This window comes from Schistocerca cancellata, unplaced genomic scaffold, assembly GCF_023864275.1.
Source record: "Schistocerca cancellata isolate TAMUIC-IGC-003103 unplaced genomic scaffold, iqSchCanc2.1 HiC_scaffold_435, whole genome shotgun sequence".
Classification (NCBI taxonomy): Eukaryota; Metazoa; Arthropoda; class Insecta; order Orthoptera; family Acrididae; genus Schistocerca; species Schistocerca cancellata.
In genome coordinates this window covers 91,626-116,801 of record NW_026046452.1, presented here as the reverse complement: position 1 = coordinate 116,801, position 25,176 = coordinate 91,626, and the positions used below count along the sequence as shown (strand labels likewise).

Below are 25,176 nucleotides of genomic sequence, written 5' to 3'. Positions count from 1 at the left end.
TTCTGCCGTGCTCCTACATTAGATGAGCGCCAACGGCCATACCATGATGAATACACCGGTTCTCGTCCGATCACCGAAGTTAAGCATCATCGGGCCCGGCTAGTACTTGGATGGGTGACCGCCTGGGAAACCCGGGTGCTGTTGGCTCCCTTACTGTTTTTTTTTTGTTATGTCGCCAGCCCAATTTTCAAACTACCTTTCTGTTGTGACAAAGATGCTTCCTTATGCCTTTTAAACTACTGTAATGGAACGAAAATGCAGTAATTAACTCAGTTTGAGGGAGAATGTGCTAACCAAGTTTGCCAAGAAGACTTTGAAAACGACAAAACAGTACGAATCGGCAGGTGATTTCTGAAATACGTCACCGCCTATTGTCGTGTAGGAGTGTAGAGTTCCAAATTTGATTTGTAACCACGAATTTATTCCTTAGTCGTCTCGTCTCGTCTCGTCTCGTCTCGTCCCGCAGACGTTTGTCGTGCTTGCGCTGTCATATGGACCACGACCCGAGCGGCAGCGAGCGGCAGTCGAGCAAAGTCGGGACAAGTCGGGACGGGGACAGGGACAGGGATAGGAATGGTGCGAATGCACTGCAAACTACGCAGACACCTGGTGTGAGGCGAGGCGAGGCGAAGCGTGGCGAGGCGAGGAAGCCCACATCGCTACCAGTGGACCCTCCAGCACGACACTGCCACACCCCGCACAGGCCCTCCGCTGAACACCAGGGACAAGATGCGTCCTCCGCTAGTGTCGAAGGCTGCACGCGCCCAGCGAATGACAGGGGGTGCAACGAGCAGCAGTGCGTCTCACACACGCGGCGGTGCGCCCGCCAATTCGGCCGTCACTCTGCTGGGACGCCGGGCGTGCCGCCCCGCGCCGTCCTCGAGGAACTGGCGGTTGCGGAAGGAAGCGCTTTCGTCAAATGCGGCCGAAAACTAACATTTTGTGTGTTGGGAGAAAAGCCGAACGCGAATTCTGCCGTGCTCCTACATTAGATGAGCGCCAACGGCCATACCATGATGAATACACCGGTTCTCGTCCGATCACCGAAGTTAAGCATCATCGGGCGCAGCTAGTACTTGGATGGGTGACCGCCTGGGAAACCCGGGTGCTGTTGGCTCCCTTACTGTTTTTTTTTTGTTATGTCGCCAGCACAATTTTCAAACTACCTTTCTGTTGTGACAAAGATGCTTCCTTAAGCCTTTTAAACTACTGTAATGGAACGAAAATGCAGTAATTAACTCAGTTTGAGGGAGAATGTGCTAACCAAGTTTGCCAAGAAGACTTTGAAAACGACAAAACAGTACGAATCGGCAGGTGATTTCTGAAATACGTCACCGCCTATTGTCGTGTAGGAGTGTAGAGTTCCAAATTTGATTTGTAACCACGAATTTATTCCTTAGTCGTCTCGTCTCGTCTCGTCTCGTCTCGTCCCGCAGACGTTTGTCGTGCTTGCGCTGTCATATGGACCACGACCCGAGCGGCAGCGAGCGGCAGTCGAGCAAAGTCGGGACAAGTCGGGACGGGGACAGGGACAGGGATAGGAATGGTGCGAATGCACTGCAAACTACGCAGACACCTGGTGTGAGGCGAGGCGAGGCGAAGCGTGGCGAGGCGAGGAAGCCCACATCGCTACCAGTGGACCCTCCAGCACGACACTGCCACACCCCGCACAGGCCCTCCGCTGAACACCAGGGACAAGATGCGTCCTCCGCTAGTGTCGAAGGCTGCACGCGCCCAGCGAATGACAGGGGGTGCAACGAGCAGCAGTGCGTCTCACACACGCGGCGGTGCGCCCGCCAATTCGGCCGTCACTCTGCTGGGACGCCGGGCGTGCCTCCCCGCGCCGTCCTCGAGGAACTGGCGGTTGCGGAAGGAAGCGCTTTCGTCAAATGCGGCCGAAAACTAACATTTTGTGTGTTGGGAGAAAAGCCGAACGCGAATTCTGCCGTGCTCCTACATTAGATGAGCGCCAACGGCCATACCATGATGAATACACCGGTTCTCGTCCGATCACCGAAGTTAAGCATCATCGGGCCCGGCTAGTACTTGGATGGGTGACCGCCTGGGAAACCCGGGTGCTGTTGGCTCCCTTACTGTTTTTTTTTTGTTATGTCGCCAGCCCAATTTTCAAACTACCTTTCTGTTGTGACAAAGATGCTTCCTTATGCCTTTTAAACTACTGTAATGGAACGAAAATGCAGTAATTAACTCAGTTTGAGGGAGAATGTGCTAACCAAGTTTGCCAAGAAGACTTTGAAAACGACAAAACAGTACGAATCGGCAGGTGATTTCTGAAATACGTCACCGCCTATTGTCGTGTAGGAGTGTAGAGTTCCAAATTTGATTTGTAACCACGAATTTATTCCTTAGTCGTCTCGTCTCGTCTCGTCTCGTCTCGTCCCGCAGACGTTTGTCGTGCTTGCGCTGTCATATGGACCACGACCCGAGCGGCAGCGAGCGGCAGTCGAGCAAAGTCGGGACAAGTCGGGACGGGGACAGGGACAGGGATAGGAATGGTGCGAATGCACTGCAAACTACGCAGACACCTGGTGTGAGGCGAGGCGAGGCGAAGCGTGGCGAGGCGAGGAAGCCCACATCGCTACCAGTGGACCCTCCAGCACGACACTGCCACACCCCGCACAGGCCCTCCGCTGAACACCAGGGACAAGATGCGTCCTCCGCTAGTGTCGAAGGCTGCACGCGCCCAGCGAATGACAGGGGGTGCAACGAGCAGCAGTGCGTCTCACACACGCGGCGGTGCGCCCGCCAATTCGGCCGTCACTCTGCTGGGACGCCGGGCGTGCCGCCCCGCGCCGTCCTCGAGGAACTGGCGGTTGCGGAAGGAAGCGCTTTCGTCAAATGCGGCCGAAAACTAACATTTTGTGTGTTGGGAGAAAAGCCGAACGCGAATTCTGCCGTGCTCCTACATTAGATGAGCGCCAACGGCCATACCATGATGAATACACCGGTTCTCGTCCGATCACCGAAGTTAAGCATCATCGGGCGCGGCTAGTACTTGGATGGGTGACCGCCTGGGAAACCCGGGTGCTGTTGGCTCCCTTACTGTTTTTTTTTTGTTATGTCGCCAGCACAATTTTCAAACTACCTTTCTGTTGTGACAAAGATGCTTCCTTAAGCCTTTTAAACTACTGTAATGGAACGAAAATGCAGTAATTAACTCAGTTTGAGGGAGAATGTGCTAACCAAGTTTGCCAAGAAGACTTTGAAAACGACAAAACAGTACGAATCGGCAGGTGATTTCTGAAATACGTCACCGCCTATTGTCGTGTAGGAGTGTAGAGTTCCAAATTTGATTTGTAACCACGAATTTATTCCTTAGTCGTCTCGTCTCGTCTCGTCTCGTCTCGTCCCGCAGACGTTTGTCGTGCTTGCGCTGTCATATGGACCACGACCCGAGCGGCAGCGAGCGGCAGTCGAGCAAAGTCGGGACAAGTCGGGACGGGGACAGGGACAGGGATAGGAATGGTGCGAATGCACTGCAAACTACGCAGACACCTGGTGTGAGGCGAGGCGAGGCGAAGCGTGGCGAGGCGAGGAAGCCCACATCGCTACCAGTGGACCCTCCAGCACGACACTGCCACACCCCGCACAGGCCCTCCGCTGAACACCAGGGACAAGATGCGTCCTCCGCTAGTGTCGAAGGCTGCACGCGCCCAGCGAATGACAGGGGGTGCAACGAGCAGCAGTGCGTCTCACACACGCGGCGGTGCGCCCGCCAATTCGGCCGTCACTCTGCTGGGACGCCGGGCGTGCCTCCCCGCGCCGTCCTCGAGGAACTGGCGGTTGCGGAAGGAAGCGCTTTCGTCAAATGCGGCCGAAAACTAACATTTTGTGTGTTGGGAGAAAAGCCGAACGCGAATTCTGCCGTGCTCCTACATTAGATGAGCGCCAACGGCCATACCATGATGAATACACCGGTTCTCGTCCGATCACCGAAGTTAAGCATCATCGGGCCCGGCTAGTACTTGGATGGGTGACCGCCTGGGAAACCCGGGTGCTGTTGGCTCCCTTACTGTTTTTTTTTTGTTATGTCGCCAGCCCAATTTTCAAACTACCTTTCTGTTGTGACAAAGATGCTTCCTTATGCCTTTTAAACTACTGTAATGGAACGAAAATGCAGTAATTAACTCAGTTTGAGGGAGAATGTGCTAACCAAGTTTGCCAAGAAGACTTTGAAAACGACAAAACAGTACGAATCGGCAGGTGATTTCTGAAATACGTCACCGCCTATTGTCGTGTAGGAGTGTAGAGTTCCAAATTTGATTTGTAACCACGAATTTATTCCTTAGTCGTCTCGTCTCGTCTCGTCTCGTCTCGTCCCGCAGACGTTTGTCGTGCTTGCGCTGTCATATGGACCACGACCCGAGCGGCAGCGAGCGGCAGTCGAGCAAAGTCGGGACAAGTCGGGACGGGGACAGGGACAGGGATAGGAATGGTGCGAATGCACTGCAAACTACGCAGACACCTGGTGTGAGGCGAGGCGAGGCGAAGCGTGGCGAGGCGAGGAAGCCCACATCGCTACCAGTGGACCCTCCAGCACGACACTGCCACACCCCGCACAGGCCCTCCGCTGAACACCAGGGACAAGATGCGTCCTCCGCTAGTGTCGAAGGCTGCACGCGCCCAGCGAATGACAGGGGGTGCAACGAGCAGCAGTGCGTCTCACACACGCGGCGGTGCGCCCGCCAATTCGGCCGTCACTCTGCTGGGACGCCGGGCGTGCCGCCCCGCGCCGTCCTCGAGGAACTGGCGGTTGCGGAAGGAAGCGCTTTCGTCAAATGCGGCCGAAAACTAACATTTTGTGTGTTGGGAGAAAAGCCGAACGCGAATTCTGCCGTGCTCCTACATTAGATGAGCGCCAACGGCCATACCATGATGAATACACCGGTTCTCGTCCGATCACCGAAGTTAAGCATCATCGGGCGCGGCTAGTACTTGGATGGGTGACCGCCTGGGAAACCCGGGTGCTGTTGGCTCCCTTACTGTTTTTTTTTTGTTATGTCGCCAGCACAATTTTCAAACTACCTTTCTGTTGTGACAAAGATGCTTCCTTAAGCCTTTTAAACTACTGTAATGGAACGAAAATGCAGTAATTAACTCAGTTTGAGGGAGAATGTGCTAACCAAGTTTGCCAAGAAGACTTTGAAAACGACAAAACAGTACGAATCGGCAGGTGATTTCTGAAATACGTCACCGCCTATTGTCGTGTAGGAGTGTAGAGTTCCAAATTTGATTTGTAACCACGAATTTATTCCTTAGTCGTCTCGTCTCGTCTCGTCTCGTCTCGTCCCGCAGACGTTTGTCGTGCTTGCGCTGTCATATGGACCACGACCCGAGCGGCAGCGAGCGGCAGTCGAGCAAAGTCGGGACAAGTCGGGACGGGGACAGGGACAGGGATAGGAATGGTGCGAATGCACTGCAAACTACGCAGACACCTGGTGTGAGGCGAGGCGAGGCGAAGCGTGGCGAGGCGAGGAAGCCCACATCGCTACCAGTGGACCCTCCAGCACGACACTGCCACACCCCGCACAGGCCCTCCGCTGAACACCAGGGACAAGATGCGTCCTCCGCTAGTGTCGAAGGCTGCACGCGCCCAGCGAATGACAGGGGGTGCAACGAGCAGCAGTGCGTCTCACACACGCGGCGGTGCGCCCGCCAATTCGGCCGTCACTCTGCTGGGACGCCGGGCGTGCCGCCCCGCGCCGTCCTCGAGGAACTGGCGGTTGCGGAAGGAAGCGCTTTCGTCAAATGCGGCCGAAAACTAACATTTTGTGTGTTGGGAGAAAAGCCGAACGCGAATTCTGCCGTGCTCCTACATTAGATGAGCGCCAACGGCCATACCATGATGAATACACCGGTTCTCGTCCGATCACCGAAGTTAAGCATCATCGGGCGCGGCTAGTACTTGGATGGGTGACCGCCTGGGAAACCCGGGTGCTGTTGGCTCCCTTACTGTTTTTTTTTTGTTATGTCGCCAGCACAATTTTCAAACTACCTTTCTGTTGTGACAAAGATGCTTCCTTAAGCCTTTTAAACTACTGTAATGGAACGAAAATGCAGTAATTAACTCAGTTTGAGGGAGAATGTGCTAACCAAGTTTGCCAAGAAGACTTTGAAAACGACAAAACAGTACGAATCGGCAGGTGATTTCTGAAATACGTCACCGCCTATTGTCGTGTAGGAGTGTAGAGTTCCAAATTTGATTTGTAACCACGAATTTATTCCTTAGTCGTCTCGTCTCGTCTCGTCTCGTCTCGTCCCGCAGACGTTTGTCGTGCTTGCGCTGTCATATGGACCACGACCCGAGCGGCAGCGAGCGGCAGTCGAGCAAAGTCGGGACAAGTCGGGACGGGGACAGGGACAGGGATAGGAATGGTGCGAATGCACTGCAAACTACGCAGACACCTGGTGTGAGGCGAGGCGAGGCGAAGCGTGGCGAGGCGAGGAAGCCCACATCGCTACCAGTGGACCCTCCAGCACGACACTGCCACACCCCGCACAGGCCCTCCGCTGAACACCAGGGACAAGATGCGTCCTCCGCTAGTGTCGAAGGCTGCACGCGCCCAGCGAATGACAGGGGGTGCAACGAGCAGCAGTGCGTCTCACACACGCGGCGGTGCGCCCGCCAATTCGGCCGTCACTCTGCTGGGACGCCGGGCGTGCCTCCCCGCGCCGTCCTCGAGGAACTGGCGGTTGCGGAAGGAAGCGCTTTCGTCAAATGCGGCCGAAAACTAACATTTTGTGTGTTGGGAGAAAAGCCGAACGCGAATTCTGCCGTGCTCCTACATTAGATGAGCGCCAACGGCCATACCATGATGAATACACCGGTTCTCGTCCGATCACCGAAGTTAAGCATCATCGGGCCCGGCTAGTACTTGGATGGGTGACCGCCTGGGAAACCTGGGTGCTGTTGGCTCCCTTACTGTTTTTTTTTTGTTATGTCGCCAGCCCAATTTTCAAACTACCTTTCTGTTGTGACAAAGATGCTTCCTTATGCCTTTTAAACTACTGTAATGGAACGAAAATGCAGTAATTAACTCAGTTTGAGGGAGAATGTGCTAACCAAGTTTGCCAAGAAGACTTTGAAAACGACAAAACAGTACGAATCGGCAGGTGATTTCTGAAATACGTCACCGCCTATTGTCGTGTAGGAGTGTAGAGTTCCAAATTTGATTTGTAACCACGAATTTATTCCTTAGTCGTCTCGTCTCGTCTCGTCTCGTCTCGTCCCGCAGACGTTTGTCGTGCTTGCGCTGTCATATGGACCACGACCCGAGCGGCAGCGAGCGGCAGTCGAGCAAAGTCGGGACAAGTCGGGACGGGGACAGGGACAGGGATAGGAATGGTGCGAATGCACTGCAAACTACGCAGACACCTGGTGTGAGGCGAGGCGAGGCGAAGCGTGGCGAGGCGAGGAAGCCCACATCGCTACCAGTGGACCCTCCAGCACGACACTGCCACACCCCGCACAGGCCCTCCGCTGAACACCAGGGACAAGATGCGTCCTCCGCTAGTGTCGAAGGCTGCACGCGCCCAGCGAATGACAGGGGGTGCAACGAGCAGCAGTGCGTCTCACACACGCGGCGGTGCGCCCGCCAATTCGGCCGTCACTCTGCTGGGACGCCGGGCGTGCCGCCCCGCGCCGTCCTCGAGGAACTGGCGGTTGCGGAAGGAAGCGCTTTCGTCAAATGCGGCCGAAAACTAACATTTTGTGTGTTGGGAGAAAAGCCGAACGCGAATTCTGCCGTGCTCCTACATTAGATGAGCGCCAACGGCCATACCATGATGAATACACCGGTTCTCGTCCGATCACCGAAGTTAAGCATCATCGGGCGCGGCTAGTACTTGGATGGGTGACCGCCTGGGAAACCCGGGTGCTGTTGGCTCCCTTACTGTTTTTTTTTTGTTATGTCGCCAGCACAATTTTCAAACTACCTTTCTGTTGTGACAAAGATGCTTCCTTAAGCCTTTTAAACTACTGTAATGGAACGAAAATGCAGTAATTAACTCAGTTTGAGGGAGAATGTGCTAACCAAGTTTGCCAAGAAGACTTTGACAACGACAAAACAGTACGAATCGGCAGGTGATTTCTGAAATACGTCACCGCCTATTGTCGTGTAGGAGTGTAGAGTTCCAAATTTGATTTGTAACCACGAATTTATTCCTTAGTCGTCTCGTCTCGTCTCGTCTCGTCTCGTCCCGCAGACGTTTGTCGTGCTTGCGCTGTCATATGGACCACGACCCGAGCGGCAGCGAGCGGCAGTCGAGCAAAGTCGGGACAAGTCGGGACGGGGACAGGGACAGGGATAGGAATGGTGCGAATGCACTGCAAACTACGCAGACACCTGGTGTGAGGCGAGGCGAGGCGAAGCGTGGCGAGGCGAGGAAGCCCACATCGCTACCAGTGGACCCTCCAGCACGACACTGCCACACCCCGCACAGGCCCTCCGCTGAACACCAGGGACAAGATGCGTCCTCCGCTAGTGTCGAAGGCTGCACGCGCCCAGCGAATGACAGGGGGTGCAACGAGCAGCAGTGCGTCTCACACACGCGGCGGTGCGCCCGCCAATTCGGCCGTCACTCTGCTGGGACGCCGGGCGTGCCGCCCCGCGCCGTCCTCGAGGAACTGGCGGTTGCGGAAGGAAGCGCTTTCGTCAAATGCGGCCGAAAACTAACATTTTGTGTGTTGGGAGAAAAGCCGAACGCGAATTCTGCCGTGCTCCTACATTAGATGAGCGCCAACGGCCATACCATGATGAATACACCGGTTCTCGTCCGATCACCGAAGTTAAGGATCATCGGGCGCGGCTAGTACTTGGATGGGTGACCGCCTGGGAAACCCGGGTGCTGTTGGCTCCCTTACTGTTTTTTTTTTGTTATGTCGCCAGCACAATTTTCAAACTACCTTTCTGTTGTGACAAAGATGCTTCCTTAAGCCTTTTAAACTACTGTAATGGAACGAAAATGCAGTAATTAACTCAGTTTGAGGGAGAATGTGCTAACCAAGTTTGCCAAGAAGACTTTGAAAACGACAAAACACTACGAATCGGCAGGTGATTTCTGAAATACGTCACCGCCTATTGTTGTGTAGGTGTGTTGAGTTCCAAATTTGATTTGTAACCACGAACTTATTCCTTAGTCGTCTCGTCTCGTCTCGTCTCGTCCCGTAGACGTTTGTCGTGCTTGCGCTGTCATATGGACCACGACCCGAGCGGCAGCGAGCGGCAGTCGAGCAAAGTCGGGACAAGTCGGGACGGGGACAGGGACAGGGATAGGAATGGTGCGAATGCACTGCAAACTACGCAGACACCTGGTGTGAGGCGAGGCGAGGCGAGGCGTGGCGAGGCGAGGAAGCCCACATCGCTACCAGTGGGCCCTCCAGCACGACACTGCCACACCCCGCACAGGCCCTCCGCTGAACACCAGGGACAAGATGCGTCCTCCGCTAGTGTCGAAGGCTGCACGCGCCCAGCGAATGACAGGGGGTGCAACGAGCAGCAGTGCGTCTCACACACGCGGCGGTGCGCCCGCCAATTCGGCCGTCACTCTGCTGGGACGCCGGGCGTGCCTCCCCGCGCCGTCCTCGAGGAACTGGCGGTTGCGGAAGGAAGCGCTTTCGTCAAATGCGGCCGAAAACTAACATTTTGTGTGTTGGGAGAAAAGCCGAACGCGAATTCTGCCGTGCTCCTACATTAGATGAGCGCCAACGGCCATACCATGATGAATACACCGGTTCTCGTCCGATCACCGAAGTTAAGCATCATCGGGCCCGGCTAGTACTTGGATGGGTGACCGCCTGGGAAACCCGGGTGCTGTTGGCTCCCTTACTGTTTTTTTTTTTTTTTTGTTATGTCGCCAGCCCAATTTTCAAACTACCTTTCTGTTGTGACAAAGATGCTTCCTTAAGCCTTTTAAACTACTGTAATGGAACGAAAATGCAGTAATTAACTCAGTTTGAGGGAGAATGTGCTAACCAAGTTTGCCAAGAAGACTTTGAAAACGACAAAACACTACGAATCGGCAGGTGATTTCTGAAATACGTCACCGCCTATTGTTGTGTAGGTGTGTTGAGTTCCAAATTTGATTTGTAACCACGAACTTATTCCTTAGTCGTCTCGTCTCGTCTCGTCTCGTCCCGCAGACGTTTGTCGTGCTTGCGCTGTCATATGGACCACGACCCGAGCGGCAGCGAGCGGCAGTCGAGCAAAGTCGGGACAAGTCGGGACGGGGACAGGGACAGGGATAGGAATGGTGCGAATGCACTGCAAACTACGCAGACACCTGGTGTGAGGCGAGGCGAGGCGAGGCGTGGCGAGGCGAGGAAGCCCACATCGCTACCAGTGGGCCCTCCAGCACGACACTGCCACACCCCGCACAGGCCCTCCGCTGAACACCAGGGACAAGATGCGTCCTCCGCTAGTGTCGAAGGCTGCACGCGCCCAGCGAATGACAGGGGGTGCAACGAGCACCAGTGCGTCTCACACACACGGCGGTGCGCCCGCCAATTCGGCCGTCACTCTGCTGGGACGCCGGGCGTGCCTCCCCGCGCCGTCCTCGAGGAACTGGCGGTTGCGGAAGGAAGCGCTTTCGTCAAATGCGGCCGAAAACTAAAATTTTGTGTGTTGGGAGAAAAGCCGAACGCGAATTCTGCCGTGCTCCTACATTAGATGAGCGCCAACGGCCATACCATGATGAATACACCGGTTCTCGTCCGATCACCGAAGTTAAGCATCATCGGGCCCGGCTAGTACTTGGATGGGTGACCGCCTGGGAAACCCGGGTGCTGTTGGCTCCCTTACTGTTTTTTTTTTGTTATGTCGCCAGCCCAATTTTCAAACTACCTTTCTGTTGTGACAAAGATGCTTCCTTAAGCCTTTTAAACTACTGTAATGGAACGAAAATGCAGTAATTAACTCAGTTTGAGGGAGAATGTGCTAACCAAGTTTGCCAAGAAGACTTTGAAAACGACAAAACACTACGAATCGGCAGGTGATTTCTGAAATACGTCACCGCCTATTGTTGTGTAGGTGTGTTGAGTTCCAAATTTGATTTGTAACCACGAACTTATTCCTTAGTCGTCTCGTCTCGTCTCGTCTCGTCCCGCAGACGTTTGTCGTGCTTGCGCTGTCATATGGACCACGACCCGAGCGGCAGCGAGCGGCAGTCGAGCAAAGTCGGGACAAGTCGGGACGGGGACAGGGACAGGGATAGGAATGGTGCGAATGCACTGCAAACTACGCAGACACCTGGTGTGAGGCGAGGCGAGGCGAGGCGTGGCGAGGCGAGGAAGCCCACATCGCTACCAGTGGGCCCTCCAGCACGACACTGCCACACCCCGCACAGGCCCTCCGCTGAACACCAGGGACAAGATGCGTCCTCCGCTAGTGTCGAAGGCTGCACGCGCCCAGCGAATGACAGGGGGTGCAACGAGCAGCAGTGCGTCTCACACACGCGGCGGTGCGCCCGCCAATTCGGCCGTCACTCTGCTGGGACGCCGGGCGTGCCTCCCCGCGCCGTCCTCGAGGAACTGGCGGTTGCGGAAGGAAGCGCTTTCGTCAAATGCGGCCGAAAACTAACATTTTGTGTGTTGGGAGAAAAGCCGAACGCGAATTCTGCCGTGCTCCTACATTAGATGAGCGCCAACGGCCATACCATGATGAATACACCGGTTCTCGTCCGATCACCGAAGTTAAGCATCATCGGGCCCGGCTAGTACTTGGATGGGTGACCGCCTGGGAAACCCGGGTGCTGTTGGCTCCCTTACTGTTTTTTTTTTTTTTTGTTATGTCGCCAGCCCAATTTTCAAACTACCTTTCTGTTGTGACAAAGATGCTTCCTTAAGCCTTTTAAACTACTGTAATGGAACGAAAATGCAGTAATTAACTCAGTTTGAGGGAGAATGTGCTAACCAAGTTTGCCAAGAAGACTTTGAAAACGACAAAACACTACGAATCGGCAGGTGATTTCTGAAATACGTCACCGCCTATTGTTGTGTAGGTGTGTTGAGTTCCAAATTTGATTTGTAACCACGAACTTATTCCTTAGTCGTCTCGTCTCGTCTCGTCTCGTCCCGCAGACGTTTGTCGTGCTTGCGCTGTCATATGGACCACGACCCGAGCGGCAGCGAGCGGCAGTCGAGCAAAGTCGGGACAAGTCGGGACGGGGACAGGGACAGGGATAGGAATGGTGCGAATGCACTGCAAACTACGCAGACACCTGGTGTGAGGCGAGGCGAGGCGAGGCGTGGCGAGGCGAGGAAGCCCACATCGCTACCAGTGGGCCCTCCAGCACGACACTGCCACACCCCGCACAGGCCCTCCGCTGAACACCAGGGACAAGATGCGTCCTCCGCTAGTGTCGAAGGCTGCACGCGCCCAGCGAATGACAGGGGGTGCAACGAGCACCAGTGCGTCTCACACACACGGCGGTGCGCCCGCCAATTCGGCCGTCACTCTGCTGGGACGCCGGGCGTGCCTCCCCGCGCCGTCCTCGAGGAACTGGCGGTTGCGGAAGGAAGCGCTTTCGTCAAATGCGGCCGAAAACTAAAATTTTGTGTGTTGGGAGAAAAGCCGAACGCGAATTCTGCCGTGCTCCTACATTAGATGAGCGCCAACGGCCATACCATGATGAATACACCGGTTCTCGTCCGATCACCGAAGTTAAGCATCATCGGGCCCGGCTAGTACTTGGATGGGTGACCGCCTGGGAAACCCGGGTGCTGTTGGCTCCCTTACTGTTTTTTTTTTGTTATGTCGCCAGCCCAATTTTCAAACTACCTTTCTGTTGTGACAAAGATGCTTCCTTAAGCCTTTTAAACTACTGTAATGGAACGAAAATGCAGTAATTAACTCAGTTTGAGGGAGAATGTGCTAACCAAGTTTGCCAAGAAGACTTTGAAAACGACAAAACACTACGAATCGGCAGGTGATTTCTGAAATACGTCACCGCCTATTGTTGTGTAGGTGTGTTGAGTTCCAAATTTGATTTGTAACCACGAACTTATTCCTTAGTCGTCTCGTCTCGTCTCGTCTCGTCCCGCAGACGTTTGTCGTGCTTGCGCTGTCATATGGACCACGACCCGAGCGGCAGCGAGCGGCAGTCGAGCAAAGTCGGGACAAGTCGGGACGGGGACAGGGACAGGGATAGGAATGGTGCGAATGCACTGCAAACTACGCAGACACCTGGTGTGAGGCGAGGCGAGGCGAAGCGTGGCGAGGCGAGGAAGCCCACATCGCTACCAGTGGACCCTCCAGCACGACACTGCCACACCCCGCACAGGCCCTCCGCTGAACACCAGGGACAAGATGCGTCCTCCGCTAGTGTCGAAGGCTGCACGCGCCCAGCGAATGACAGGGGGTGCAACGAGCAGCAGTGCGTCTCACACACGCGGCGGTGCGCCCGCCAATTCGGCCGTCACTCTGCTGGGACGCCGGGCGTGCCTCCCCGCGCCGTCCTCGAGGAACTGGCGGTTGCGGAAGGAAGCGCTTTCGTCAAATGCGGCCGAAAACTAACATTTTGTGTGTTGGGAGAAAAGCCGAACGCGAATTCTGCCGTGCTCCTACATTAGATGAGCGCCAACGGCCATACCATGATGAATACACCGGTTCTCGTCCGATCACCGAAGTTAAGCATCATCGGGCCCGGCTAGTACTTGGATGGGTGACCGCCTGGGAAACCCGGGTGCTGTTGGCTCCCTTACTGTTTTTTTTTTGTTATGTCGCCAGCCCAATTTTCAAACTACCTTTCTGTTGTGACAAAGATGCTTCCTTATGCCTTTTAAACTACTGTAATGGAACGAAAATGCAGTAATTAACTCAGTTTGAGGGAGAATGTGCTAACCAAGTTTGCCAAGAAGACTTTGAAAACGACAAAACAGTACGAATCGGCAGGTGATTTCTGAAATACGTCACCGCCTATTGTCGTGTAGGAGTGTAGAGTTCCAAATTTGATTTGTAACCACGAATTTATTCCTTAGTCGTCTCGTCTCGTCTCGTCTCGTCTCGTCCCGCAGACGTTTGTCGTGCTTGCGCTGTCATATGGACCACGACCCGAGCGGCAGCGAGCGGCAGTCGAGCAAAGTCGGGACAAGTCGGGACGGGGACAGGGACAGGGATAGGAATGGTGCGAATGCACTGCAAACTACGCAGACACCTGGTGTGAGGCGAGGCGAGGCGAAGCGTGGCGAGGCGAGGAAGCCCACATCGCTACCAGTGGACCCTCCAGCACGACACTGCCACACCCCGCACAGGCCCTCCGCTGAACACCAGGGACAAGATGCGTCCTCCGCTAGTGTCGAAGGCTGCACGCGCCCAGCGAATGACAGGGGGTGCAACGAGCAGCAGTGCGTCTCACACACGCGGCGGTGCGCCCGCCAATTCGGCCGTCACTCTGCTGGGACGCCGGGCGTGCCTCCCCGCGCCGTCCTCGAGGAACTGGCGGTTGCGGAAGGAAGCGCTTTCGTCAAATGCGGCCGAAAACTAACATTTTGTGTGTTGGGAGAAAAGCCGAACGCGAATTCTGCCGTGCTCCTACATTAGATGAGCGCCAACGGCCATACCATGATGAATACACCGGTTCTCGTCCGATCACCGAAGTTAAGCATCATCGGGCGCGGCTAGTACTTGGATGGGTGACCGCCTGGGAAACCCGGGTGCTGTTGGCTCCCTTACTGTTTTTTTTTTGTTATGTCGCCAGCACAATTTTCAAACTACCTTTCTGTTGTGACAAATATGCTTCCTTAAGCCTTTTAAACTACTGTAATGGAACGAAAATGCAGTAATTAACTCAGTTTGAGGGAGAATGTGCTAACCAAGTTTGCCAAGAAGACTTTGAAAACGACAAAACACTACGAATCGGCAGGTGATTTCTGAAATACGTCACCGCCTATTGTTGTGTAGGTGTGTTGAGTTCCAAATTTGATTTGTAACCACGAACTTATTCCTTAGTCGTCTCGTCTCGTCTCGTCTCGTCCCGCAGACGTTTGTCGTGCTTGCGCTGTCATATGGACCACGACCCGAGCGGCAGCGAGCGGCAGTCGAGCAAAGTCGGGACAAGTCGGGACGGGGACAGGGACAGGGATAGGAATGGTGCGAATGCACTGCAAACTACGCAGACACCTGGTGTGAGGCGAGGCGAGGCGAAGCGTGGCGAGGCGAGGAAGCCCACATCGCTACCAGTGGACCCTCCAGCACGACACTGCCACACCCCGCACAGGCCCTCCGCTGAACACCAGGGACAAGATGCGTCCTCCGCTAGTGTCGAAGGCTGCACGCGCCCAGCGAATGACAGGGGGTGCAACGAGCAGCAGTGCGTCTCACACACGCGGCGGTGCGCCCGCCAATTCGGCCGTCACTCTGCTGGGACGCCGGGCGTGCCTCCCCGCGCCGTCCTCGAGGAACTGGCGGTTGCGGAAGGAAGCGCTTTCGTCAAATGCGGCCGAAAACTAACATTTTGTGTGTTGGGAGAAAAGCCGAACGCGAATTCTGCCGTGCTCCTACATTAGATGAGCGCCAACGGCCATACCATGATGAATACACCGGTTCTCGTCCGATCACCGAAGTTAAGCATCATCGGGCCCGGCTAGTACTTGGATGGGTGACCGCCTGGGAAACCCGGGTGCTGTTGGCTCCCTTACTGTTTTTTTTTTGTTATGTCGCCAGCCCAATTTTCAAACTACCTTTCTGTTGTGACAAAGATGCTTCCTTATGCCTTTTAAACTACTGTAATGGAACGAAAATGCAGTAATTAACTCAGTTTGAGGGAGAATGTGCTAACCAAGTTTGCCAAGAAGACTTTGAAAACGACAAAACAGTACGAATCGGCAGGTGATTTCTGAAATACGTCACCGCCTATTGTCGTGTAGGAGTGTAGAGTTCCAAATTTGATTTGTAACCACGAATTTATTCCTTAGTCGTCTCGTCTCGTCTCGTCTCGTCTCGTCCCGCAGACGTTTGTCGTGCTTGCGCTGTCATATGGACCACGACCCGAGCGGCAGCGAGCGGCAGTCGAGCAAAGTCGGGACAAGTCGGGACGGGGACAGGGACAGGGATAGGAATGGTGCGAATGCACTGCAAACTACGCAGACACCTGGTGTGAGGCGAGGCGAGGCGAAGCGTGGCGAGGCGAGGAAGCCCACATCGCTACCAGTGGACCCTCCAGCACGACACTGCCACACCCCGCACAGGCCCTCCGCTGAACACCAGGGACAAGATGCGTCCTCCGCTAGTGTCGAAGGCTGCACGCGCCCAGCGAATGACAGGGGGTGCAACGAGCAGCAGTGCGTCTCACACACGCGGCGGTGCGCCCGCCAATTCGGCCGTCACTCTGCTGGGACGCCGGGCGTGCCTCCCCGCGCCGTCCTCGAGGAACTGGCGGTTGCGGAAGGAAGCGCTTTCGTCAAATGCGGCCGAAAACTAACATTTTGTGTGTTGGGAGAAAAGCCGAACGCGAATTCTGCCGTGCTCCTACATTAGATGAGCGCCAACGGCCATACCATGATGAATACACCGGTTCTCGTCCGATCACCGAAGTTAAGCATCATCGGGCGCGGCTAGTACTTGGATGGGTGACCGCCTGGGAAACCCGGGTGCTGTTGGCTCCCTTACTGTTTTTTTTTTGTTATGTCGCCAGCACAATTTTCAAACTACCTTTCTGTTGTGACAAATATGCTTCCTTAAGCCTTTTAAACTACTGTAATGGAACGAAAATGCAGTAATTAACTCAGTTTGAGGGAGAATGTGCTAACCAAGTTTGCCAAGAAGACTTTGAAAACGACAAAACACTACGAATCGGCAGGTGATTTCTGAAATACGTCACCGCCTATTGTTGTGTAGGTGTGTTGAGTTCCAAATTTGATTTGTAACCACGAACTTATTCCTTAGTCGTCTCGTCTCGTCTCGTCTCGTCCCGCAGACGTTTGTCGTGCTTGCGCTGTCATATGGACCACGACCCGAGCGGCAGCGAGCGGCAGTCGAGCAAAGTCGGGACAAGTCGGGACGGGGACAGGGACAGGGATAGGAATGGTGCGAATGCACTGCAAACTACGCAGACACCTGGTGTGAGGCGAGGCGAGGCGAGGCGTGGCGAGGCGAGGAAGCCCACATCGCTACCAGTGGGCCCTCCAGCACGACACTGCCACACCCCGCACAGGCCCTCCGCTGAACACCAGGGACAAGATGCGTCCTCCGCTAGTGTCGAAGGCTGCACGCGCCCAGCGAATGACAGGGGGTGCAACGAGCAGCAGTGCGTCTCACACACGCGGCGGTGCGCCCGCCAATTCGGCCGTCACTCTGCTGGGACGCCGGGCGTGCCTCCCCGCGCCGTCCTCGAGGAACTGGCGGTTGCGGAAGGAAGCGCTTTCGTCAAATGCGGCCGAAAACTAACATTTTGTGTGTTGGGAGAAAAGCCGAACGCGAATTCTGCCGTGCTCCTACATTAGATGAGCGCCAACGGCCATACCATGATGAATACACCGGTTCTCGTCCGATCACCGAAGTTAAGCATCATCGGGCGCGGCTAGTACTTGGATGGGTGACCGCCTGGGAAACCCGGGTGCTGTTGGCTCCCTTACTGTTTTTTTTTTGTTATGTCGCCAGCACAATTTTCAAACTACCTTTCTGTTGTGACAAATATGCTTCCTTAAGCCTTTTAAACTACTGTAATGGAACGAAAATGCAGTAATTAACTCAGTTTGAGGGAGAATGTGCTAACCAAGTTTGCCAAGAAGACTTTGAAAACGACAAAACACTACGAATCGGCAGGTGATTTCTGAAATACGTCACCGCCTATTGTTGTGTAGGTGTGTTGAGTTCCAAATTTGATTTGTAACCACGAACTTATTCCTTAGTCGTCTCGTCTCGTCTCGTCTCGTCCCGCAGACGTTTGTCGTGCTTGCGCTGTCATATGGACCACGACCCGAGCGGCAGCGAGCGGCAGTCGAGCAAAGTCGGGACAAGTCGGGACGGGGACAGGGACAGGGATAGGAATGGTGCGAATGCACTGCAAACTACGCAGACACCTGGTGTGAGGCGAGGCGAGGCGAGGCGTGGCGAGGCGAGGAAGCCCACATCGCTACCAGTGGGCCCTCCAGCACGACACTGCCACACCCCGCACAGGCCCTCCGCTGAACACCAGGGACAAGATGCGTCCTCCGCTAGTGTCGAAGGCTGCACGCGCCCAGCGAATGACAGGGGGTGCAACGAGCAGCAGTGCGTCTCACACACGCGGCGGTGCGCCCGCCAATTCGGCCGTCACTCTGCTGGGACGCCGGGCGTGCCTCCCCGCGCCGTCCTCGAGGAACTGGCGGTTGCGGAAGGAAGCGCTTTCGTCAAATGCGGCCGAAAACTAACATTTTGTGTGTTGGGAGAAAAGCCGAACGCGAATTCTGCCGTGCTCCTACATTAGATGAGCGCCAACGGCCATACCATGATGAATACACCGGTTCTCGTCCGATCACCGAAGTTAAGCATCATCGGGCCCGGCTAGTACTTGGATGGGTGACCGCCTGGGAAACCCGGGTGCTGTTGGCTCCCTTACTGTTTTTTTTTTTTTTTGTTATGTCGCCAGCCCAATTTTCAAACTACCTTTCTGTTGTGACAAAGATGCTTCCTTAAGCCTTTTAAACTACTGTAATGGAACGAAAATGCAGTATTTAACTCAGTTTGAGGGAGAATGTGCTAACCAAGTTTGCCAAGAAGACTTTGAAAACGACAAAACACTACGAATCGGCAGGTGATTTCTGAAATACGTCACCGCCTATTGTTGTGTAGGTGTGTTGAGTTCCAAATTTGATTTGTAACCACGAACTTATTCCTTAGTCGTCTCGTCTCGTCTCGTCTCGTCCCGCAGACGTTTGTCGTGCTTGCGCTGTCATATGGACCACGACCCGAGCGGCAGCGAGCGGCAGTCGAGCAAAGTCGGGACAAGTCGGGACGGGGACAGGGACAGGGATAGGAATGGTGCGAATGCACTGCAAACTACGCAGACACCTGGTGTGAGGCGAGGCGAGGCGAGGCGTGGCGAGGCGAGGAAGCCCACATCGCTACCAGTGGGCCCTCCAGCACGACACTGCCACACCCCGCACAGGCCCTCCGCTGAACACCAGGGACAAGATGCGTCCTCCGCTAGTGTCGAAGGCTGCACGCGCCCAGCGAATGACAGGGGGTGCAACGAGCACCAGTGCGTCTCACACACACGGCGGTGCGCCCGCCAATTCGGCCGTCACTCTGCTGGGACGCCGGGCGTGCCTCCCCGCGCCGTCCTCGAGGAACTGGCGGTTGCGGAAGGAAGCGCTTTCGTCAAATGCGGCCGAAAACTAACATTTTGTGTGTTGGGAGAAAAGCCGAACGCGAATTCTGCCGTGCTCCTACATTAGATGAGCGCCAACGGCCATACCATGATGAATACACCGGTTCTCGTCCGATCACCGAAGTTAAGCATCATCGGGCCCGGCTAGTACTTGGATGGGTGACCGCCTGGGAAACCCGGGTGCTGTTGGCTCCCTTACTGTTTTTTTTTTGTTATGTCGCCAGCCCAATTTTCAAACTACCTTTCTGTTGTGACAAAGATGCTTCCTTAAGCCTTTTAAACTACTGTAATGGAACGAAAATGCAGTAATTAACTCAGTTTGAGGGAGAATGTGCTAACCAAGTTTGCCAAGAAGACTTTGAAAACGACAAAACACTACGAATCGGCAGGTGATTTCTGAAATACGTCACCGCCTATTGTTGTGTAGGTGTGTTGAGTTCCAAATTTGATTTGTAACCACGAACTTATTCCTTAGTCGTCTCGTCTCGTCTCGTCTCGTCCCGCAGACGTTTGTCGTGCTTGCGCTGTCATATGGACCACGACCCGAGCGGCAGCGAGCGGCAGTCGAGCAAAGTCGGGACAAGTCGGGACGGGGACAGGGACAGGGATAGGAATGGTGCGAATGCACTGCAAACTACGCAGACACCTGGTGTGAGGCGAGGCGAGGCGAGGCGTGGCGAGGCGACGAAGCCCACATCGCTACCAGTGGGCCCTCCAGCACGACACTGCCACACCCCGCACAGGCCCTCCGCTGAACACCAGGGACAAGATGCGTCCTCCGCTAGTGTCGAAGGCTGCACGCGCCCAGCGAATGACAGGGGGTGCAACGAGCACCAGTGCGTCTCACACACACGGCGGTGCGCCCGCCAATTCGGCCGTCACTCTGCTGGGACGCCGGGCGTGCCTCCCCGCGCCGTCCTCGAGGAACTGGCGGTTGCGGAAGGAAGCGCTTTCGTCAAATGCGGCCGAAAACTAAAATTTTGTGTGTTGGGAGAAAAGCCGAACGCGAATTCTGCCGTGCTCCTACATTAGATGAGCGCCAACGGCCATACCATGATGAATACACCGGTTCTCGTCCGATCACCGAAGTTAAGCATCATCGGGCCCGGCTAGTACTTGGATGGGTGACCGCCTGGGAAACCCGGGTGCTGTTGGCTCCCTTACTGTTTTTTTTTTGTTATGTCGCCAGCCCAATTTTCAAACTACCTTTCTGTTGTGACAAAGATGCTTCCTTAAGCCTTTTAAACTACTGTAATGGAACGAAAATGCAGTAATTAACTCAGTTTGAGGGAGAATGTGCTAACCAAGTTTGCCAAGAAGACTTTGAAAACGACAAAACACTACGAATCGGCAGGTGATTTCTGAAATACGTCACCGCCTATTGTTGTGTAGGTGTGTTGAGTTCCAAATTTGATTTGTAACCACGAACTTATTCCTTAGTCGTCTCGTCTCGTCTCGTCTCGTCCCGCAGACGTTTGTCGTGCTTGCGCTGTCATATGGACCACGACCCGAGCGGCAGCGAGCGGCAGTCGAGCAAAGTCGGGACAAGTCGGGACGGGGACAGGGACAGGGATAGGAATGGTGCGAATGCACTGCAAACTACGCAGACACCTGGTGTGAGGCGAGGCGAGGCGAGGCGTGGCGAGGCGAGGAAGCCCACATCGCTACCAGTGGGCCCTCCAGCACGACACTGCCACACCCCGCACAGGCCCTCCGCTGAACACCAGGGACAAGATGCGTCCTCCGCTAGTGTCGAAGGCTGCACGCGCCCAGCGAATGACAGGGGGTGCAACGAGCAGCAGTGCGTCTCACACACGCGGCGGTGCGCCCGCCAATTCGGCCGTCACTCTGCTGGGACGCCGGGCGTGCCTCCCCGCGCCGTCCTCGAGGAACTGGCGGTTGCGGAAGGAAGCGCTTTCGTCAAATGCGGCCGAAAACTAACATTTTGTGTGTTGGGAGAAAAGCCGAACGCGAATTCTGCCGTGCTCCTACATTAGATGAGCGCCAACGGCCATACCATGATGAATACACCGGTTCTCGTCCGATCACCGAAGTTAAGCATCATCGGGCCCGGCTAGTACTTGGATGGGTGACCGCCTGGGAAACCCGGGTGCTGTTGGCTCCCTTACTGTTTTTTTTTTTTTTTGTTATGTCGCCAGCCCAATTTTCAAACTACCTTTCTGTTGTGACAAAGATGCTTCCTTAAGCCTTTTAAACTACTGTAATGGAACGAAAATGCAGTATTTAACTCAGTTTGAGGGAGAATGTGCTAACCAAGTTTGCCAAGAAGACTTTGAAAACGACAAAACACTACGAATCGGCAGGTGATTTCTGAAATACGTCACCGCCTATTGTTGTGTAGGTGTGTTGAGTTCCAAATTTGATTTGTAACCACGAACTTATTCCTTAGTCGTCTCGTCTCGTCTCGTCTCGTCCCGCAGACGTTTGTCGTGCTTGCGCTGTCATATGGACCACGACCCGAGCGGCAGCGAGCGGCAGTCGAGCAAAGTCGGGACAAGTCGGGACGGGGACAGGGACAGGGATAGGAATGGTGCGAATGCACTGCAAACTACGCAGACACCTGGTGTGAGGCGAGGCGAGGCGAGGCGTGGCGAGGCGAGGAAGCCCACATCGCTACCAGTGGGCCCTCCAGCACGACACTGCCACACCCCGCACAGGCCCTCCGCTGAACACCAGGGACAAGATGCGTCCTCCGCTAGTGTCGAAGGCTGCACGCGCCCAGCGAATGACAGGGGGTGCAACGAGCACCAGTGCGTCTCACACACACGGCGGTGCGCCCGCCAATTCGGCCGTCACTCTGCTGGGACGCCGGGCGTGCCTCCCCGCGCCGTCCTCGAGGAACTGGCGGTTGCGGAAGGAAGCGCTTTCGTCAAATGCGGCCGAAAACTAACATTTTGTGTGTTGGGAGAAAAGCCGAACGCGAATTCTGCCGTGCTCCTACATTAGATGAGCGCCAACGGCCATACCATGATGAATACACCGGTTCTCGTCCGATCACCGAAGTTAAGCATCATCGGGCCCGGCTAGTACTTGGATGGGTGACCGCCTGGGAAACCCGGGTGCTGTTGGCTCCCTTACTGTTTTTTTTTTGTTATGTCGCCAGCCCAATTTTCAAACTACCTTTCTGTTGTGACAAAGATGCTTCCTTAAGCCTTTTAAACTACTGTAATGGAACGAAAATGCAGTAATTAACTCAGTTTGAGGGAGAATGTGCTAACCAAGTTTGCCAAGAAGACTTTGAAAACGACAAAACACTACGAATCGGCAGGTGATTTCTGAAATACGTCACCGCCTATTGTTGTGTAGGTGTGTTGAGTTCCAAATTTGATTTGTAACCACGAACTTATTCCTTAGTCGTCTCGTCTCGTCTCGTCTCGTCCCGCAGACGTTTGTCGTGCTTGCGCTGTCATATGGACCACGACCCGAGCGGCAGCGAGCGGCAGTCGAGCAAAGTCGGGACAAGTCGGGACGGGGACAGGGACAGGGATAGGAATGGTGCGAATGCACTGCAAACTACGCAGACACCTGGTGTGAGGCGAGGCGAGGCGAGGCGTGGCGAGGCGACGAAGCCCACATCGCTACCAGTGGGCCCTCCAGCACGACACTGCCACACCCCGCACAGGCCCTCCGCTGAACACCAGGGACAAGATGCGTCCTCCGCTAGTGTCGAAGGCTGCACGCGCCCAGCGAATGACAGGGGGTGCAACGAGCACCAGTGCGTCTCACACACACGGCGGTGCGCCCGCCAATTCGGCCGTCACTCTGCTGGGACGCCGGGCGTGCCTCCCCGCGCCGTCCTCGAGGAACTGGCGGTTGCGGAAGGAAGCGCTTTCGTCAAATGCGGCCGAAAACTAAAATTTTGTGTGTTGGGAGAAAAGCCGAACGCGAATTCTGCCGTGCTCCTACATTAGATGAGCGCCAACGGCCATACCATGATGAATACACCGGTTCTCGTCCGATCACCGAAGTTAAGCATCATCGGGCCCGGCTAGTACTTGGATGGGTGACCGCCTGGGAAACCCGGGTGCTGTTGGCTCCCTTACTGTTTTTTTTTTGTTATGTCGCCAGCCCAATTTTCAAACTACCTTTCTGTTGTGACAAAGATGCTTCCTTAAGCCTTTTAAACTACTGTAATGGAACGAAAATGCAGTAATTAACTCAGTTTGAGGGAGAATGTGCTAACCAAGTTTGCCAAGAAGACTTTGAAAACGACAAAACACTACGAATCGGCAGGTGATTTCTGAAATACGTCATCGCCTATTGTTGTGTAGGTGTGTTGAGTTCCAAATTTGATTTGTAACCACGAACTTATTCCTTAGTCGTCTCGTCTCGTCTCGTCTCGTCCCGCAGACGTTTGTCGTGCTTGCGCTGTCATATGGACCACGACCCGAGCGGCAGCGAGCGGCAGTCGAGCAAAGTCGGGACAAGTCGGGACGGGGACAGGGACAGGGATAGGAATGGTGCGAATGCACTGCAAACTACGCAGACACCTGGTGTGAGGCGAGGCGAGGCGAGGCGTGGCGAGGCGAGGAAGCCCACATCGCTACCAGTGGGCCCTCCAGCACGACACTGCCACACCCCGCACAGGCCCTCCGCTGAACACCAGGGACAAGATGCGTCCTCCGCTAGTGTCGAAGGCTGCACGCGCCCAGCGAATGACAGGGGGTGCAACGAGCAGCAGTGCGTCTCACACACGCGGCGGTGCGCCCGCCAATTCGGCCGTCACTCTGCTGGGACGCCGGGCGTGCCTCCCCGCGCCGTCCTCGAGGAACTGGCGGTTGCGGAAGGAAGCGCTTTCGTCAAATGCGGCCGAAAACTAAAATTTTGTGTGTTGGGAGAAAAGCCGAACGCGAATTCTGCCGTGCTCCTACATTAGATGAGCGCCAACGGCCATACCATGATGAATACACCGGTTCTCGTCCGATCACCGAAGTTAAGCATCATCGGGCCCGGCTAGTACTTGGATGGGTGACCGCCTGGGAAACCCGGGTGCTGTTGGCTCCCTTACTGTTTTTTTTTTTTTTGTTATGTCGCCAGCCCAATTTTCAAACTACCTTTCTGTTGTGACAAAGATGCTTCCTTAAGCCTTTTAAACTACTGTAATGGAACGAAAATGCAGTAATTAACTCAGTTTGAGGGAGAATGTGCTAACCAAGTTTGCCAAGAAGACTTTGAAAACGACAAAACACTACGAATCGGCAGGTGATTTCTGAAATACGTCACCGCCTATTGTTGTGTAGGTGTGTTGAGTTCCAAATTTGATTTGTAACCACGAACTTATTCCTTAGTCGTCTCGTCTCGTCTCGTCTCGTCCCGCAGACGTTTGTCGTGCTTGCGCTGTCATATGGACCACGACCCGAGCGGCAGCGAGCGGCAGTCGAGCAAAGTCGGGACAAGTCGGGACGGGGACAGGGACAGGGATAGGAATGGTGCGAATGCACTGCAAACTACGCAGACACCTGGTGTGAGGCGAGGCGAGGCGAGGCGTGGCGAGGCGAGGAAGCCCACATCGCTACCAGTGGGCCCTCCAGCACGACACTGCCACACCCCGCACAGGCCCTCCGCTGAACACCAGGGACAAGATGCGTCCTCCGCTAGTGTCGAAGGCTGCACGCGCCCAGCGAATGACAGGGGGTGCAACGAGCACCAGTGCGTCTCACACACACGGCGGTGCGCCCGCCAATTCGGCCGTCACTCTGCTGGGACGCCGGGCGTGCCTCCCCGCGCCGTCCTCGAGGAACTGGCGGTTGCGGAAGGAAGCGCTTTCGTCAAATGCGGCCGAAAACTAACATTTTGTGTGTTGGGAGAAAAGCCGAACGCGAATTCTGC

General features: G+C 55.0%; 26 non-coding genes across 26 annotated transcripts; all 26 read left to right on the top strand.

The window, feature by feature from the left end:
• The first annotated feature begins 28 nt into the window (after positions 1-28).
• LOC126125449 (5S ribosomal RNA) lies at positions 29-147 on the top strand. The gene has a single exon (XR_007526492.1). It is a non-coding gene; the product is annotated as a 5S ribosomal RNA (ribosomal RNA).
• An 851-nt stretch (positions 148-998) lies between these two features.
• Positions 999-1,117, top strand: LOC126125517 (5S ribosomal RNA). Its single transcript, XR_007526553.1, has one exon. It is a non-coding gene; the product is annotated as a 5S ribosomal RNA (ribosomal RNA).
• An 851-nt stretch (positions 1,118-1,968) lies between these two features.
• On the top strand, positions 1,969-2,087 carry LOC126125448 (5S ribosomal RNA). The gene has a single exon (XR_007526491.1). It is a non-coding gene; the product is annotated as a 5S ribosomal RNA (ribosomal RNA).
• An 851-nt stretch (positions 2,088-2,938) lies between these two features.
• On the top strand, positions 2,939-3,057 carry LOC126125505 (5S ribosomal RNA). The gene has a single exon (XR_007526542.1). It is a non-coding gene; the product is annotated as a 5S ribosomal RNA (ribosomal RNA).
• Positions 3,058-3,908: 851 nt separating this feature from the next.
• LOC126125447 (5S ribosomal RNA) lies at positions 3,909-4,027 on the top strand. The gene has a single exon (XR_007526490.1). It is a non-coding gene; the product is annotated as a 5S ribosomal RNA (ribosomal RNA).
• Positions 4,028-4,878: 851 nt separating this feature from the next.
• Positions 4,879-4,997, top strand: LOC126125504 (5S ribosomal RNA). The gene has a single exon (XR_007526541.1). It is a non-coding gene; the product is annotated as a 5S ribosomal RNA (ribosomal RNA).
• An 851-nt stretch (positions 4,998-5,848) lies between these two features.
• Positions 5,849-5,967, top strand: LOC126125503 (5S ribosomal RNA). Its single transcript, XR_007526540.1, has one exon. It is a non-coding gene; the product is annotated as a 5S ribosomal RNA (ribosomal RNA).
• An 851-nt stretch (positions 5,968-6,818) lies between these two features.
• On the top strand, positions 6,819-6,937 carry LOC126125463 (5S ribosomal RNA). The gene has a single exon (XR_007526505.1). It is a non-coding gene; the product is annotated as a 5S ribosomal RNA (ribosomal RNA).
• An 851-nt stretch (positions 6,938-7,788) lies between these two features.
• Positions 7,789-7,907, top strand: LOC126125502 (5S ribosomal RNA). Its single transcript, XR_007526539.1, has one exon. It is a non-coding gene; the product is annotated as a 5S ribosomal RNA (ribosomal RNA).
• Positions 7,908-8,758: 851 nt separating this feature from the next.
• LOC126125518 (5S ribosomal RNA) lies at positions 8,759-8,877 on the top strand. Its single transcript, XR_007526554.1, has one exon. It is a non-coding gene; the product is annotated as a 5S ribosomal RNA (ribosomal RNA).
• An 846-nt stretch (positions 8,878-9,723) lies between these two features.
• On the top strand, positions 9,724-9,842 carry LOC126125445 (5S ribosomal RNA). Its single transcript, XR_007526488.1, has one exon. It is a non-coding gene; the product is annotated as a 5S ribosomal RNA (ribosomal RNA).
• Positions 9,843-10,694: 852 nt separating this feature from the next.
• On the top strand, positions 10,695-10,813 carry LOC126125443 (5S ribosomal RNA). Its single transcript, XR_007526487.1, has one exon. It is a non-coding gene; the product is annotated as a 5S ribosomal RNA (ribosomal RNA).
• Positions 10,814-11,659: 846 nt separating this feature from the next.
• On the top strand, positions 11,660-11,778 carry LOC126125442 (5S ribosomal RNA). Its single transcript, XR_007526486.1, has one exon. It is a non-coding gene; the product is annotated as a 5S ribosomal RNA (ribosomal RNA).
• An 851-nt stretch (positions 11,779-12,629) lies between these two features.
• LOC126125441 (5S ribosomal RNA) lies at positions 12,630-12,748 on the top strand. The gene has a single exon (XR_007526485.1). It is a non-coding gene; the product is annotated as a 5S ribosomal RNA (ribosomal RNA).
• Positions 12,749-13,594: 846 nt separating this feature from the next.
• On the top strand, positions 13,595-13,713 carry LOC126125440 (5S ribosomal RNA). Its single transcript, XR_007526484.1, has one exon. It is a non-coding gene; the product is annotated as a 5S ribosomal RNA (ribosomal RNA).
• An 851-nt stretch (positions 13,714-14,564) lies between these two features.
• On the top strand, positions 14,565-14,683 carry LOC126125501 (5S ribosomal RNA). Its single transcript, XR_007526538.1, has one exon. It is a non-coding gene; the product is annotated as a 5S ribosomal RNA (ribosomal RNA).
• Positions 14,684-15,529: 846 nt separating this feature from the next.
• On the top strand, positions 15,530-15,648 carry LOC126125439 (5S ribosomal RNA). The gene has a single exon (XR_007526483.1). It is a non-coding gene; the product is annotated as a 5S ribosomal RNA (ribosomal RNA).
• An 851-nt stretch (positions 15,649-16,499) lies between these two features.
• Positions 16,500-16,618, top strand: LOC126125499 (5S ribosomal RNA). The gene has a single exon (XR_007526537.1). It is a non-coding gene; the product is annotated as a 5S ribosomal RNA (ribosomal RNA).
• Positions 16,619-17,464: 846 nt separating this feature from the next.
• LOC126125498 (5S ribosomal RNA) lies at positions 17,465-17,583 on the top strand. Its single transcript, XR_007526536.1, has one exon. It is a non-coding gene; the product is annotated as a 5S ribosomal RNA (ribosomal RNA).
• Positions 17,584-18,429: 846 nt separating this feature from the next.
• Positions 18,430-18,548, top strand: LOC126125438 (5S ribosomal RNA). Its single transcript, XR_007526482.1, has one exon. It is a non-coding gene; the product is annotated as a 5S ribosomal RNA (ribosomal RNA).
• Positions 18,549-19,399: 851 nt separating this feature from the next.
• On the top strand, positions 19,400-19,518 carry LOC126125437 (5S ribosomal RNA). Its single transcript, XR_007526481.1, has one exon. It is a non-coding gene; the product is annotated as a 5S ribosomal RNA (ribosomal RNA).
• An 846-nt stretch (positions 19,519-20,364) lies between these two features.
• LOC126125436 (5S ribosomal RNA) lies at positions 20,365-20,483 on the top strand. Its single transcript, XR_007526480.1, has one exon. It is a non-coding gene; the product is annotated as a 5S ribosomal RNA (ribosomal RNA).
• An 846-nt stretch (positions 20,484-21,329) lies between these two features.
• Positions 21,330-21,448, top strand: LOC126125435 (5S ribosomal RNA). The gene has a single exon (XR_007526479.1). It is a non-coding gene; the product is annotated as a 5S ribosomal RNA (ribosomal RNA).
• An 851-nt stretch (positions 21,449-22,299) lies between these two features.
• Positions 22,300-22,418, top strand: LOC126125432 (5S ribosomal RNA). The gene has a single exon (XR_007526477.1). It is a non-coding gene; the product is annotated as a 5S ribosomal RNA (ribosomal RNA).
• An 846-nt stretch (positions 22,419-23,264) lies between these two features.
• On the top strand, positions 23,265-23,383 carry LOC126125431 (5S ribosomal RNA). The gene has a single exon (XR_007526476.1). It is a non-coding gene; the product is annotated as a 5S ribosomal RNA (ribosomal RNA).
• Positions 23,384-24,229: 846 nt separating this feature from the next.
• Positions 24,230-24,348, top strand: LOC126125430 (5S ribosomal RNA). Its single transcript, XR_007526475.1, has one exon. It is a non-coding gene; the product is annotated as a 5S ribosomal RNA (ribosomal RNA).
• The last annotated feature ends 828 nt before the right edge of the window (positions 24,349-25,176 follow it).